The sequence below is a fragment of the Podarcis vaucheri genome (assembly GCF_965113315.1).
Source record: "Podarcis vaucheri genome assembly, chromosome: 14".
Taxonomy (NCBI): domain Eukaryota; kingdom Metazoa; phylum Chordata; class Lepidosauria; order Squamata; family Lacertidae; genus Podarcis; species Podarcis vaucheri.
Genome location: NC_138752.1, coordinates 43,880,741 through 43,894,351, shown reverse-complemented (window position 1 = coordinate 43,894,351; position 13,611 = coordinate 43,880,741). Strand labels below are relative to the sequence as shown.

At 45.6% G+C, this 13,611-nt stretch overlaps 1 long non-coding RNA gene across 1 annotated transcript; it reads right to left on the bottom strand.

The window, feature by feature from the left end:
• Positions 1 to 2,403: 2,403 nt before the first annotated feature.
• Positions 2,404 to 11,820, bottom strand: LOC309519181. The gene is made up of 4 exons (XR_014213729.1): positions 11,478 to 11,820; positions 7,269 to 7,366; positions 4,002 to 4,218; positions 2,404 to 2,955 (listed from the first exon to the last, which is right to left on the bottom strand). It is a non-coding gene; the product is annotated as an uncharacterized lncRNA (long non-coding RNA).
• Positions 11,821 to 13,611: the final 1,791 nt, after the last annotated feature.

Here is a 13,611-nt window from a genome sequence, read left to right as displayed (position 1 = left end):
AAGGAAAAGTGTGAAGGCAAGATTTTGTCCGGTTGTTCCAAACAACAACCTCCAGTGGTCTCCTGGCCAGTAAGTGTAAAAGCACTGATAATAACGCATATCAACACTTACCATATTTTTCGCTCTATAAGACGCAGCAGACCACAAGACACACCTAGTTTTTGGAGGAGGAAAACAAGAAAAAAATATTCTGAATCTCAGAAGCCAGAACAGCAAGAGGGATCGCTGTGCAGCGAAAGCAGCAATCCCTCTTGCTGTTCTGGCTTCTAGGATAGCTGTGCAGCCTGCATTCTCTCCATAAGACGCACACACATTTATAGAGCAAAAAATACGGTGTTTTAAAATGTTATAATGCATGTGGGGACCTTGGAGTTGCCTACCTGCTCTATGATTTGGGGGTCACCAATGTAGTGCCGGTGTATATTATTATTTGTATCTGAATGTTTTGGTTGCCCCTTTCTGAACCATTTTTTTTCAACCCTACAGTATCCTTTTGGAAGTGAGGAGACCATAACTGTACACAGTCAGTAGTGAACTGACTAGGATGGAATGTGCATGAAATATCATAGAAGATCATGTAAGGGTTGTGTGCGTTAGGTAAAATGTGCATTTTGGGTGGGGTGGGGGAATCATACTAAAATGTTGACGGGTGTTCATGTCAGCTTTCTAAAATAAATAAATAATTCACACGTGGTTGTGGAACGCTGGAGAAACTGAAACATTTATTTTTTAATTATTCCTTGCCCTTCCCCGAGAACTGGGACTCAAACCCGTTCACACAAATTGAAACAAACACAGATAGCCAAAAAAAAAAAAAGCTATTACAGAAAATAGCCAACAAGTAATTAAACTATAAAGGAAGTAAAATGATGCAAAAACAGGTCTATTAAAATGCAGGTAGTATAAACAGCACAGGGCTATTAAAAGCCCTTTCCTTAAAAGCAATCTGTTCCCAAAAGGCTGTTGGAATAAACCAACCGTCACCTCCTTGGCTGAAGGACAACAAGGAGGGAGACAGCCTCTCTAAGGAAGGGAGTCCCAAAGCCTGGGGGCAGATGCCAAGAAGGTCTTCTCCTGTATCCCCACCAAACTTGCCTGTTAGGATGGTGCGACTGAGAGAGGGGTCTCTTCCCAAAGATCCCACAGCTGGGGCAGGTTCTTATGGGAGAATCTTGTCCTTCTGATAGCCTGGGCCTAAGCCATTGAACATTGAACTTAATGTGACCCCTGAGTCGAAATATATAGGAGTGTGCCTTAAGTCTACATCCAATCCTTGGTTTGCCTAGAGCGGGTTTTTGGACATCTATGCACCAGATAAATGTGTAATTCCAGAGCTGGATAAACGAAGGAATGATCCTGCAATAACAGGAAACAATGTAAGGGTTTGGGTTTTTTTTGGTTTTTTTAGGAAGAAGAAACTTTCTGTTGAAGGAGATGGAATTGCATTTCAGGAACATTGTAACGCCAAAGATGAGCTGAGAGGGAACCAGGAAGGGAAGATCAGAGGGGGACGGGGGCGGGACCTGTGCTTGAGCTTTGGTTTGAAAGGACGTGGATTTGAAGAAGGCATGGGAGAGAGACATCTGTCAAGGAGAAAGTAACCTAGCTGCCTCCCATGTCAACAAGAGATAGATTAAGGGAGGCATATATTGTGCAGTGGGCACAGTTTATTGGACAAATCTCCCACAGGCGAGACTGAAATCAGTTAGTGCACAAACACATGGTTCTTTAAATAAAAGCTTGGATGCAAAACAAGGTTATATGCCATTTGCTGCATTGGGGGGGGGGGGACCGTCTTTCTGTTGGGAGGGAATGGGACAAAACTAGGGGCGGGGGAAGGAGATAAAAATAAGAGCATTGTGTCAGTCACCAAATATCAAACTGCCTTACACTAAGTCTCATCATTCTTCTGTCAAACCCAGCAAACATTTCTTGCAACTGGCACTCTTAACATCTTTCCCACTGGTGCTTTCTAAAAAGCTTTCAGCCAAAGACACTAGGGGTTGAATTTTTCACCTTTTTATTTACTATTCATCTATTTCATCTGTGTCCCATGGACTGCAAGAAGATCAAACCTCTCCATTCTGAAGGAAATCAGCCCTGAGTGCTCCCTGGAAGGACAGAGCGTGAAGCTGAGCCTCCAATACTTTGGCCACCTCATGAGAAGAGAAGACTCCCTGGAAAAGACCCTGATGCTGGGAAAGATGGAGGGCACAAGGAGAAGGGGACGACAGAGGACGAGATGGCTGAACAGTGTTCTTGAAGCTACCAGCATGAGTTTGACCAAACTGGGGGAGGCAGTGGAAGACAGGAGTGCCTGGCATGCTCTGGTCCATGAGGTCACGAAGAGTCGGACACGACTAAATAACTAAACAACAACAACAACAACTGCATTTCTATCCCACCTTTTCCTCCAAGGGGCTCAAGGTGGTGTACATGTTTGTCCACTTCCTCACAACCACCCTGTGAGGCAAGGAAGGCTGTGAGGCAGTGACTAGCCCAAGGTTGCCCGGTGAGCTACATGGACTAGTGGGGATTCGAACCATGGTCTCGCAGATTCTGGTCCGACATTCTAACCACGTCCCCCCGGCTTTATGGACTTCACAGGTCACTTTCATAACTCATTTTCCCACCACGTCTCCCTTGTTGGCTACCATCAGGTTGCCAAACAGTTTGACTCCATCCCCTTGCCCAGCCAGGTGTCTGTGCAGTAGCTAGTAGCCACCAGCCACCAAGCGCCATTAGCGAGCACATTCAGCTCGCAAGCTGTCCTAAAGGTCATTTTGCAATCTTTCAAACAGGAGGAGGTGCTTAAGGAGAACTCCCGGGATTCTTGGGCTTAGCAAGCTGATTTTTTTTCTGTCGGAGCCAAACTTACTGAGAATTAACACTTGCTGACAGGCTCCGCTAACCCTGTCAATTTGTTTTGCTCAATGATGCATTTTATGTTTTGATCTGGATAAAAACAAAAAAAGAAAGAAAAGAAAACCATATTAACAACATGCACACACACATCTCCCTCCCAGCCAAGAAATTTTCTTCCTTTTATATTATTGTAAATTTGGAGCATACTGTACCCCCTCCAGCTTCTTCCACCCCACCCCACCCCACCCTTCACCTCCCAATTATATGGAACCATTTAGGTAGAAATGTCTAATGCCTTCCTGAAACAGGGGGGAGAACCGACGCAGTGAATATCTGAAGTAGCCCATTGATACGGGCATAATTAGATTTTTATCAGTTTCAGCTAGGTGTAACTGTTTCATTACCATTGACCCGGATTACTTTCCAGCGTGTCTCCCTCATTAAAATCTACAGCACCTATGCTAATAGGTTTTGTTTCCATCAAGATATAATGAGGGCTGGCAGATCTGCATATTCTCCGAGCGAACCCAGAAGAGAGACAAATATTCCGTTTTATTACCACCTGACAGAGACATAATGATTTCTGAGAATCTTATTACCATCATATTATGCAATGATTTAACTGGAAAAGTCTTCGCCTTGCCGCAGTCTGGCAGCAGTAGACTTCTTTCGGAAAATGGCTGGGCTAAAAGAGAGGCGATCCATGCCTCTGCGTGGCGGCTCTGTTCCCTCTTTCTAAATGACGTTCATGTTTCTGCCTCTACACTTGCAGCAGCTCTTTGGGAAGGCCGGAGTGCGTGTCACAGCACAGAGGCGTGATTTAGGGAACTGCCTCCCCGCAGCATGATTTAATCTGTGCACACTTTGTCAAGCGCTTGGGAAACGGGGAGCAGTCGGGGACAAATTCTGAACCTGCTCTCGGGGACTCCAGTGATGGAAGTGAGAATTTCAGGGTCCGAGAAGAGGCCTTTGCCTTGTTTAGTGGTCATCAACCGCTTCAGCTAAAGTTTATTTTCCTGACACGGAAGCAATGCCATGGTTAGATAGTTTTAGACCCTGGGCCAGAGGAGGCTGGTCCATTCGGACAACTGGGATACTGGCCAACCAACTTGTACCTGCTCTCAGCCCATCCTTACCTGCTCCACTTTCTTAGAGCACTTTCCCCTCCTGCTGTTTCCAGCAACTGGTATTCAGAAGCACGTTGCCTCCAGCAATGAAGATAGAACGTAAGCACCAGGGTTAGCAGTCACTGATAGTCTTTTCGTCCATGAAATAGGGAGTCTCCTAACAACTCCCAGCACCTTAGGAAACGGCAGCCTCCAGAATTCTTGTGGGGAAGCCATGACTGGGTACCTTAAGGGCAAATGGGAGCACATTGTTGTAAACAAAATCTGCCCTTTCCCCCTTATGGGACCCCTTATAGAGTCCTTACATAGGTTCCCTATTGGTAGGAGAAAATAACAGAGGCCAACCAGAGAATATTGAGAAGCAAAGCAGCTAGTAAGCCTGATCTTTATTGATCTGTTGCAACAGGGTGCTCCCCTCACACGCAGGAAAGGAGGAACCCAAAACAGTGGTGTGCAAGCCCTTATATAGACTTTTGAAATTGCCACCCTGTAGATCAAGACCACCCCCCCAGATACATCATACCTACATCACAGAAAAGGTGGTCTAAAGCAGAAATTTGAACGTTGTTTTTCCTGTTTGCCAGGTTATCCGATTGCCTTTCCTGATTGTCTTTCCTGATAGTCTGTCACCCATTAAAATGCTGATTACTCAATTCCTGAGACAATGGGAAGTCTCCCTGAAGGCTCCCTGACACCCTCCCTCCTTGCAGAGAAAACATTTGGTCAGTAGACAATGGGAATAAAAAATGGCTTCAGGTCGGTCTTCCTGTGCTGATCTATGTACGTGCTTGGTTGGTACACTTATGAACATTTAACATATATCTAAGACCTCAAAATTCCTATCACAACATCAACCTGGGGAGGAAGGAAAACTCTGATCTGAAATCTCTGCTGCCTTGTGGAATATCTCTGAGGGAGGAAAGGGCTAAGGAGTAAGCCCTACTACACAAATCCGGGGTGGAGTCCCTAAGATGGTTGGATGGTGCCTTGCACGCCTTCTTCCGGCAACTCCTACAGCCAAGCTGGTGCGAAAATTATTGCTCTGCTTTCCTTTGGACCACACCGGAGAGGCCGAGGTGGAGGGGGTCTTGTCATCTGGGCAGCCCAGGACCTTCAGACACACTGCCCAAGCTTGCGCCCTGTGAAGGTCACTTGGGTGCTGCTAACATAGCGGTTTGGCTTCGCCCCCGGAGATGCCCTCCATTCTCTCTCGAGACAGACAGATGCCAACACCAAGTGCTTTTAAATGCATGGTGTGGGTGCCACCTCTTTGTATGATGGAGGTATGTATGCCACAGAATTATTGTGAGCATTTGGTGGGGTCAAAATTGATTGAAGGAGCATGATATACCCGTAAGAGAACGCCCACCACCACCCTCAGTCCCTGCACTCCAAATCATTTACTGTTTGTTAGTTGGCTGGCATGTAATTTCCTCTGATTATGTCACCAAATTGTAAACACAGTATTTCACCTGGGAGTGCTATTGTTCGTTTTATGGAGCATGCTTCCCAGTTGGAAAATGAACCATATGGTCTGTATGCCAAGAGACAAGGGGAAGGGAGTGAACCTCTCTCCACATGGAGAGTTAACAGATTGGCTCCTAATTAAGATCAGATGGCCTTAACAATGAATCAGGCACTCCGCAAACCTTGTTTGTTTAGCTTTACATCTGAAATGAAGGTATCTTCGGAGACCACACACGGGGAGCTGTGCTGTTGGGAGTAGGGGAGTGTGAATTGGACAATGCCAGTTTCTTGAGAAGATCAGATGGTGATATGATAGCACCTTCAAATATCCGAAGGGCTGGAAGATGGAGCAAAGCTTGTTTTCTGCTGCTCCAGACCGTAGGACCTGAAACAGTAGATTCAAATGGCAAGGACAGAGATTTTGACTAAATGTTAGCAAGAAGCTTCTGACAGTAAGAGCTGTTTCACAGGAGAAAGGACTACTTTGGAAGATGGTGGGCTCTCCTTCCATTTGAGGTTGTGAAGAAGAAGAAGAAGAAGAAGAAGAAGAAGAAGAAGAAGAAGAAGAAGAAGAAGAAGAAGAAGAAGAAGAAGAGTAGTAGTAGTAGTAGTAGTAGTAGTAGTAGTAGTCTGGATTTGATATCCTGCTTTATCACTATCCGAAGGAGTCTCAAAGTGGCTAACTATCTCCTTTCCCTTCTTCCCCCACAACACAGGTGAGTGGGGCTGAGAGACTTCAGAGAAGTGTGACTAGCCCAAGGTCACCCACCAGCTGCATGTGGAGGAGCGGAGATGCGAACCCAGTTCACCAGATTACGAGTCTACCACTCTTAACCACTACACCACACTGGCTCTCTTGAAGCCCTTGAAACTTTGACTGGTCCAAAATGAAGCGGTCAGATGACTGGCTGGGATGGCCTTTAGAACTCATAGAATCCACTTTCTAAAACAGTGGCATTGGCTGCCAGTTCATTTCAGGGCCTAATTCAAGGTGTTTCTCTCACCCCTGTTGATTTTAATCATATTTTAATATTTTGAATACTTGTTTTTAATTTGCTTTGGGTTTTTTTAAAGACCCTGATAGTTGTATTGTTCTATTCAGCTTGTAAAGTACTTTCAGGCTTTATTACAATCAAGCAATATACAAATCTTGTGAAATAAATTTTAAAAAGCAGGTTCCCTCGGGTAATGCCCCACTCCAGGCCAGTTCCCTCACTTGTACCATTCTCAAGCGCTTTTGCCTGGTAGCATAGGCACCAACTCCTAGGGGCCTCCTTCAGCCCCCCAATAAAACATCTGAGGGCGCTGAGGACCCCCCAAAGTTGATGGCCGTTGCTGCCTTTCCTTCTTCTCCCTGTCTGGACTTCATTTCCCAACTAGCCCTGTAAAAGAACTTGTAAAAGGGTTGCTGGATGGCAAGGGAGCTGGGACTGGGCAAGAACCTCTGACGTCGTTTCTTATGGCCCTTGTGATTGGAGCCAGAAGGGGATGTGGACAGGATGGGGACGGAGCAAGCCGAGGAAAACACGACACCTCGGCTTCAAAACAAGAAGAGGAAACTGAGAGCCTCCATCCTGTACAGTGGTACCTCGGGTTAAGTACTTAATTTGTTCCGGAGGTCCGTTCTTAACCTGAAACTGTTCTTAACCTGAAGCACCACTTTAGCTAATGGGGCCGCCACACCACCAGAGCACAATTTCTGTTCTCATCCTGAAGCAAAGTTCTTAACCCGAGGTACTATTTCTGGGTTAGCGGAGTCTGTAACCTGAAGTGTATGTAACCTGAAGCCTATGTAACCCGAGGTACCACTGTATTACCATTCTTGTCTGGGCCATCTCAATATTTTTCTTCAAGACTTCTGCCTGGTAGGAGTGTGTCCATGGTGTATCAGAGTGCCTCTTGCTTGCCTGGATGATGAAGAAGAAGAAGAAGAGAGAGAGGGCGAATTTATGTGTGGGAAACTAGTTTTTGTGTGGCTGGAATGCGGCTTACTGAAGAAAGGTTAAGAGAAACAAAGGTTGCTCCATCCATCTGTCGCCTCTGGCCTCATCCACCACTGCCTTGAGGCCCCCGGAAGACTACTTAAGAGGGAATGTGGCCCTAAGGCTTTAATTCTCCACCCCCTGTGCCAATTCCCCCCCCCCAGTAAAACAACCACCTTTCTCCTCCCTTTCTGCATATATTTAAGATGATGGCATATGGGGTGGGGGGAGGCAAGGAGAAGCTTACACACTAATAGTTTATCTGAGTAATGAGGCAGTAAATGCTATGGAACTCAAATGCCATCCCATAAACTATGAGGTTGCTATTGCAATGCTCGTCTCTGGGGTGCAAATATCATCTGCTAGAGGTTGGGTTTCTTTCTTTTTCTCTCTCCCTTCCTCTTTCATAATTCTTGCATATAAAAGGAACATTATGTTGATTGTATTGACTAGGAAGAAATAAGGTCACTGCACAACGATGCTTTGAAGTGGAACTCGATTACAGATGCTGCAGAGGACTGTGTTTTAAATAAACTCGGGGAAACCTTATGGCGAGAAATATTCGATCCCATTTGTTTCCAAGCAGACTGTCAGTTGTGTAACTCAGTTAAAAAACACAAAGGTTCTCTCTCTCTGTGTGTGTGTCTCTCTCTCAAATTGGAGGTATTGTCAAGCTTCAGCAATGACCAGGTTCTAAGTAGGGAACTTGTGGCCCACCTCACGTCTTTGGACTCCAAATCCCATCAGTTCCAACTGGCATGGCTAGTGTTCAGGCATGATGGGAGTTGGAGTCCAACAACAACCACTACAGGCAGTCAAGTTTGGGCATCAAGGGGAACGGACTTGCATTGCACATGGAGCCAAACCAAAGGTCCAAAACAGACAGAGGTTGAGGTCCAGAGCAGCATTTATTTAATCTGGTATTATTATTATTATTATTATTATTATTATTATTATTATTATTATTATTATTATTAGCCACTTTTAATTCCTAGATATGAAGGTGTCAAGTAGGATACTGTAGCTTATTTCAGAAATGTTTTTGATATTCTTGATATTTTATTTCATATTTCATAACCCACTTTGATGCACTTTGTATGTTATGATATTTTACTTATATGCTTGTTGGTTTTATTTTGCTCAGGTCTATGACCACGTAATAACAAGACCAATGCCGGGTTTAGGTATAAGCTAAAGAAGCTGTAGCCTAGGGCCCCACTCTCTTGGACCCCCATATACTTGCTTTTAATTGTATTTCACTATTAATATACTTCTTAATTGTATTTCAGTTCAACAATTACTTTGATGAAATACGTATTTTGTTATGTGCTAATAGCTTTAGATACCTATTCGGTCCATAAATTACCATATAGCATATATCCAACACAAAAAAACAGTGACAATTTGTTGTTGACAAAGGACAGCTGGACTTACAAAGGGTCCCATTACCTTCAGTAGCTTAGGGCACCATCAAACCTAAATCTAGCCCTGAACAAGACTGATTGATTGATTGATTGATCACTTTAAGCATTCCTTAACTGTGGCTGCCCTAGTTCTACTCATGGGGCCATCCAGCTTCACCAGTAAGTCCTGACTTTAAAATGCAGTGGGTCTCATTTCTTATCGCAAAACTCATCTGCTCTCCATCCCGTTTCCACCACAGCCAAGCTAAAAAGGACACTGCGAAATCTGTGCGCCCAGGCAGCGACTCATGCACCTTCAGCCATCTGTAATGCATGGACTACTCATGGTGGCGATAGATGTTGGAACATTGCTTCTTAACTCTTCAGCAACTGTTTCCTAGACACAAAATTGGCTAGATTCTCTGCAGTTTCTGCCTTGGCATTAGTGAAGGGCCTAAGAGGATGCTGTGATCATGGGGAAACCAGGAAGGAACAGTGGTTGTAGTGGAAATGCGGAAGACAATTGTATTTCGAGGCGTTAGGTGGCATGTCCCTTTCCCTTTAACACCCCCAGTTTGAGGTCTGCTGGATTCTTGTGTTTCACACACCTGTCGGGAGTTTCTTGGGTTCTTCTGTGTTGCAAGTGCTGGGTGGATACTGGCTGCAGGTAGTGGGACACTCTCAGCCGCTCTGTATTAATCATGAGTAATGCCAGGCGCACTTGATTACATCAAGGCAGGCTATAAAAGCCATAGGTGGGAGGGGCCCAGTGAGCTTCTGCCCAGATCGAAAGACCTGATGCTGGGAGACCGACGGTCGGGGTCTTTCTCCTGCTGCTCTACCTGGGGCTCTGGGCAGCTGAAGGGGAGATTAGGTAACCCCTGTCGGGTATGTTTTATTTTATGCTTTGCATGCCTGCTGTTTATTTGTTAATAGAACTGTTTTGGTTCCCCTTCCACCTCCTCATTCCTTTTGTCCTGATATCCTTGGAAAGAACTGCTGTACAGTGGTGCCCCACAAGACGAATGCCTCGCAAGACGGAAAACTCGCTAGACGAAAGAGTTTTCCGTTTTGGAGGTGCTTCGCAAAACAAATTTCCTATGGGCTTGCTTCGCAAGACGACAATGTCTTGCGAGTTCCTGCTGGTTTTTTCCCCTTCCCCCCCTTTTTCTAAGCCGCTAATCTGCTTATCAGCTGATCCGATCAGCAGATAAACCGCTAAAAGCCGCTAATAGCGCTAATCCGCTAATCCGTCAATGGGCTTGCTTCGCAAGACGAAAAAACCGCTAGACGAAGAGAATCACAGAACGGATTCTTTTCGTCTTGCGAGGCACCACTGTATTTGTCAGCACAGTGGTGCAGGGAGGGAATTTTAGGCTTTGGATGTGATGGTCTTAATGTGATCGCTCCCACTTTCTTTACTAATGTGCATTATTACTGTACTTCAAAAGGTGGTAAGAATTTTGCGTTTGCTCCTGTTTCTCATTCTGCTGACTGGGGCCTTGCGCTTTTGCTCACCCCTCAAAGGCCGGGCTCGATGACAGTGCTGGGGAGGAAAGCAGAATGGTGGATTGCAGTGATTGGGCTTCATGCACACACCTGAACTAAACAAACCTGTAGTCAGGGGTGTAGGAAGGTGGGTGCGGGGGGTGCGGTGTGCCCTGGGTGTCATCCCTGAGGGGGTGACAGAACGGCACATCGCAGGGGGTGTGGCACTTACCGCTGGGCTTGGCCTGCAGCGTGCCCAAGGCGCTCCTCTCTCCTGCGAGTGACGCGGTGGCTCGGGCCCTGCGTTGCCTGCAATGGTAGTGTGGGACTTGCGTCCACCAGGCGAGCTCCATGGGCAGCTCACTGTGGCGCCCCCCTGGGTGGATTGCCACAGCGCCCCTGTGTGCGGATCACCCTGTCCCTGCCGCTCTGGACGCCGTAGCAGCTAGCTACGCCCTTTCCTGTAGTCTGGCTTAGTATAAGGCAGGTTGTGGTGCTTTTGTGACAAAAACAGAATATTATTCTTCACAGCTCTGTGCCCCCCTCCCCACACACCTTAAGCCATACTTTTGGCTGTTAAACTGAAACTGCAGTCCACCACCCTTAAGAAACAGGGCGCAAACACTCGTGGAAAATAGCTCTTTTGTTTTCTTTTTTTAAAAAAGCAACAGGCTGCAGAATTGCTTTTTCTTTTTTTCCTTTTTTAAAGCCCCCCTCCCCAGTCAATGTTTGTAAGGGGCTGCCTTCCCCCCACTAAATAAAACAGTTGCTTGTTCTCGCCTTGGCTTGGTGGCAGCAATTAACAATCAAACACTGTCTTCAAAGCTCTCCCAGCACCTCTGATAATGGTGTGCAAACAAGGCAGCGCATACAAAAGCCCAAGTTCATTTCCAGCTCCATGAGGAGCATGAGGGAAAAGGGTTGCCAGCTGGGCGAAAAAGGATAAAAGGGAAAAGGTTTGCTTCCATTTTTTTTTTTTAAGAAAAGGCTATTCCAAAGGAAATAAAGAGGAAACAATGAATTATAATAAACTAAGGAGAAATTTTAAAGCCACACACACACACACACACACACACACACACACACACCAACCACCGAACTGTGGAGAACCAACATATATTCCTGTTACAGAAACATTCCCTCACTTGCTTTCCCTCCTGTACATGGAAGCTGTGGTCCACCAACATGGTGTTGATTTGCATTTATATGCCACCCGTTTTCTGCAAGGAGCTCAAAGTGGTGTACATAGTTCTTCCCCTCCTCCTTTAATCCCTCCAAAAACCCTGTGAAGTAAGATGGGCTGAGCAGCAGTGACTGGCCAAAGGTCGCTTCAGGATTCATCAGGATTCGAACCCTGCGCTCTCAAGTTCCCCTCAACATTCCATGCCTGGCCCTTCCCCCTCAACATGGCCTTGTGGCATTTGGATCAATGGCAACCAATTACCCCGCTGCACGTTTCTGTAATTTCCGGCAGCGGATTCCGTTATCTGCTAGGTAAAGTGTGCAGGATTTTTATTTTTATATTTTAATTGTGCAGTAACACTCACAAGCCTATAAAACAGCTCTTTTGCCACAGGAAACTGTAATAAGCGGAATAAAAACACGCAAATATTTTAATTAACTTCATGTCAGAGTGAACTGGAAGATACAGGCGGCGTTAAATTAACTCAGCCACATGGCCCAGCCGATTTGAGAGGGAACCTATTATATAGCTCAGGCTTCTAAGACGACTACTTTGGGAACAAAAAAGTCTTCTTTCCTTAATCCATCAAAACAGTAGAGAAAATATTGTGCCACAAAAGATGGGGAAGGGGGGGTGTCATTGGAGAGGAAAAATTCCTGTTTTTTCTACTAAACTGTCCCTCTTCTTGCCTGCCCCAGCAAGGAAGGTATTCTGCTTAAGGAATCTTCAAACCTGAGGAGAATGCATTCATTGTTTTTATTTTTATCCCAGCCTTCATTCAAGGAATTCATGATGGTTTGCATAACTCCCCTCCCCCATTTTATTCTCACAACAACCCAGAGTGCCCATCCGCCCCAAGGTCACCAAGTGAGCTTTTCTGGATGAATTAGGACTTGAGCCCAGTCTTCCGAATCCTAGTACAACAAAATAACCACAAGCCAGGAATAGGTAGATGTAGAAACATAGACTTGTCGAGCTGGAAGGACCTCAAAGATAATTTAGTCCACCCAACAGGTTAATAATAATAATAATAATAATAATAATAATAATAATAATTTATACCTCGCCCATCTGGCTGGGTTTCCCTAGCCACTCTAGGTGGCTCCCAACAGAATATTAAAAACACGATAAAACATCAGACATTAAAAACTTCCCTATATAGGGCTGTCTTCAGATATCTTCTAAAAGTCAGATTCGAAAAGTTGTTTATTTCCTTGACATCTGGTGGGAGGGCGTTCCACAGGGTGGGCGCCACTACCGAGAAGATTGCCTGCCTGGTTCCCTGTAACTTCACAGTGAGGGAACTGCCAGAAGGCCCTCGGTGCTGGATCTCAGTGTTTGGGCTGAACGATGGGGGTGGAGACGTTCCTTCAGGTAGACTGGGCTGAGGCAGGAAATCCATTGATGTGGCCATTCAGCCACTGTTCCAGAACCCCTGATAGGAACCCACTACCTTCTGAGATGTGTATTCCACCATCAGATCGTTTCTACCACCAAGGAGTTCTTCCTAACAACTTCCTAAGTTGAAACCCATCCTCTTTTTTGTCATTTGGTCTAGGTCTAGTCCTGTAGAGCTGTCATGGGACCTATGGTTCCATCAGAATCCGGAATGGTTTGGCAGCCCAAGGTGGAAGAGAAGTGGAAGGAAGCAGCAGCAGCACTGGAAGGCTGTTGACCCAGGGGTGGAAGATGGAGGGCCTCCCCCTTTGACATCAGATGTCAGAGAGGAGGAAGCTGATCTGTTGGGTCTCTCAGACACCCTCTCCTGCAAAAGGAAGACCTCATAAAATTGTCCAAGGGGAATAATAATAATAATAATAATAATAATAATAATAATAATAATAATAATATATATATATTATTTATACCCCACCCATCTGGCTGGGCTTCCCCAAGCACTCTGGATGACTTCCAACAAAATACTGAAATACAGTAATGCATCAAACATTAAAAGCTTCCCTAAACAGGGCTGCCTTCAGATGTCTTCTAAAAGTCTGATAGTTGTTGTTCTCTTTGACATCTGGTGGGAGGGCGTTCCACAGGGCGGGTGCCACTACCAAGAAGGCGCTCTGCCTGGTTCCCTGTAACTTGGCTTC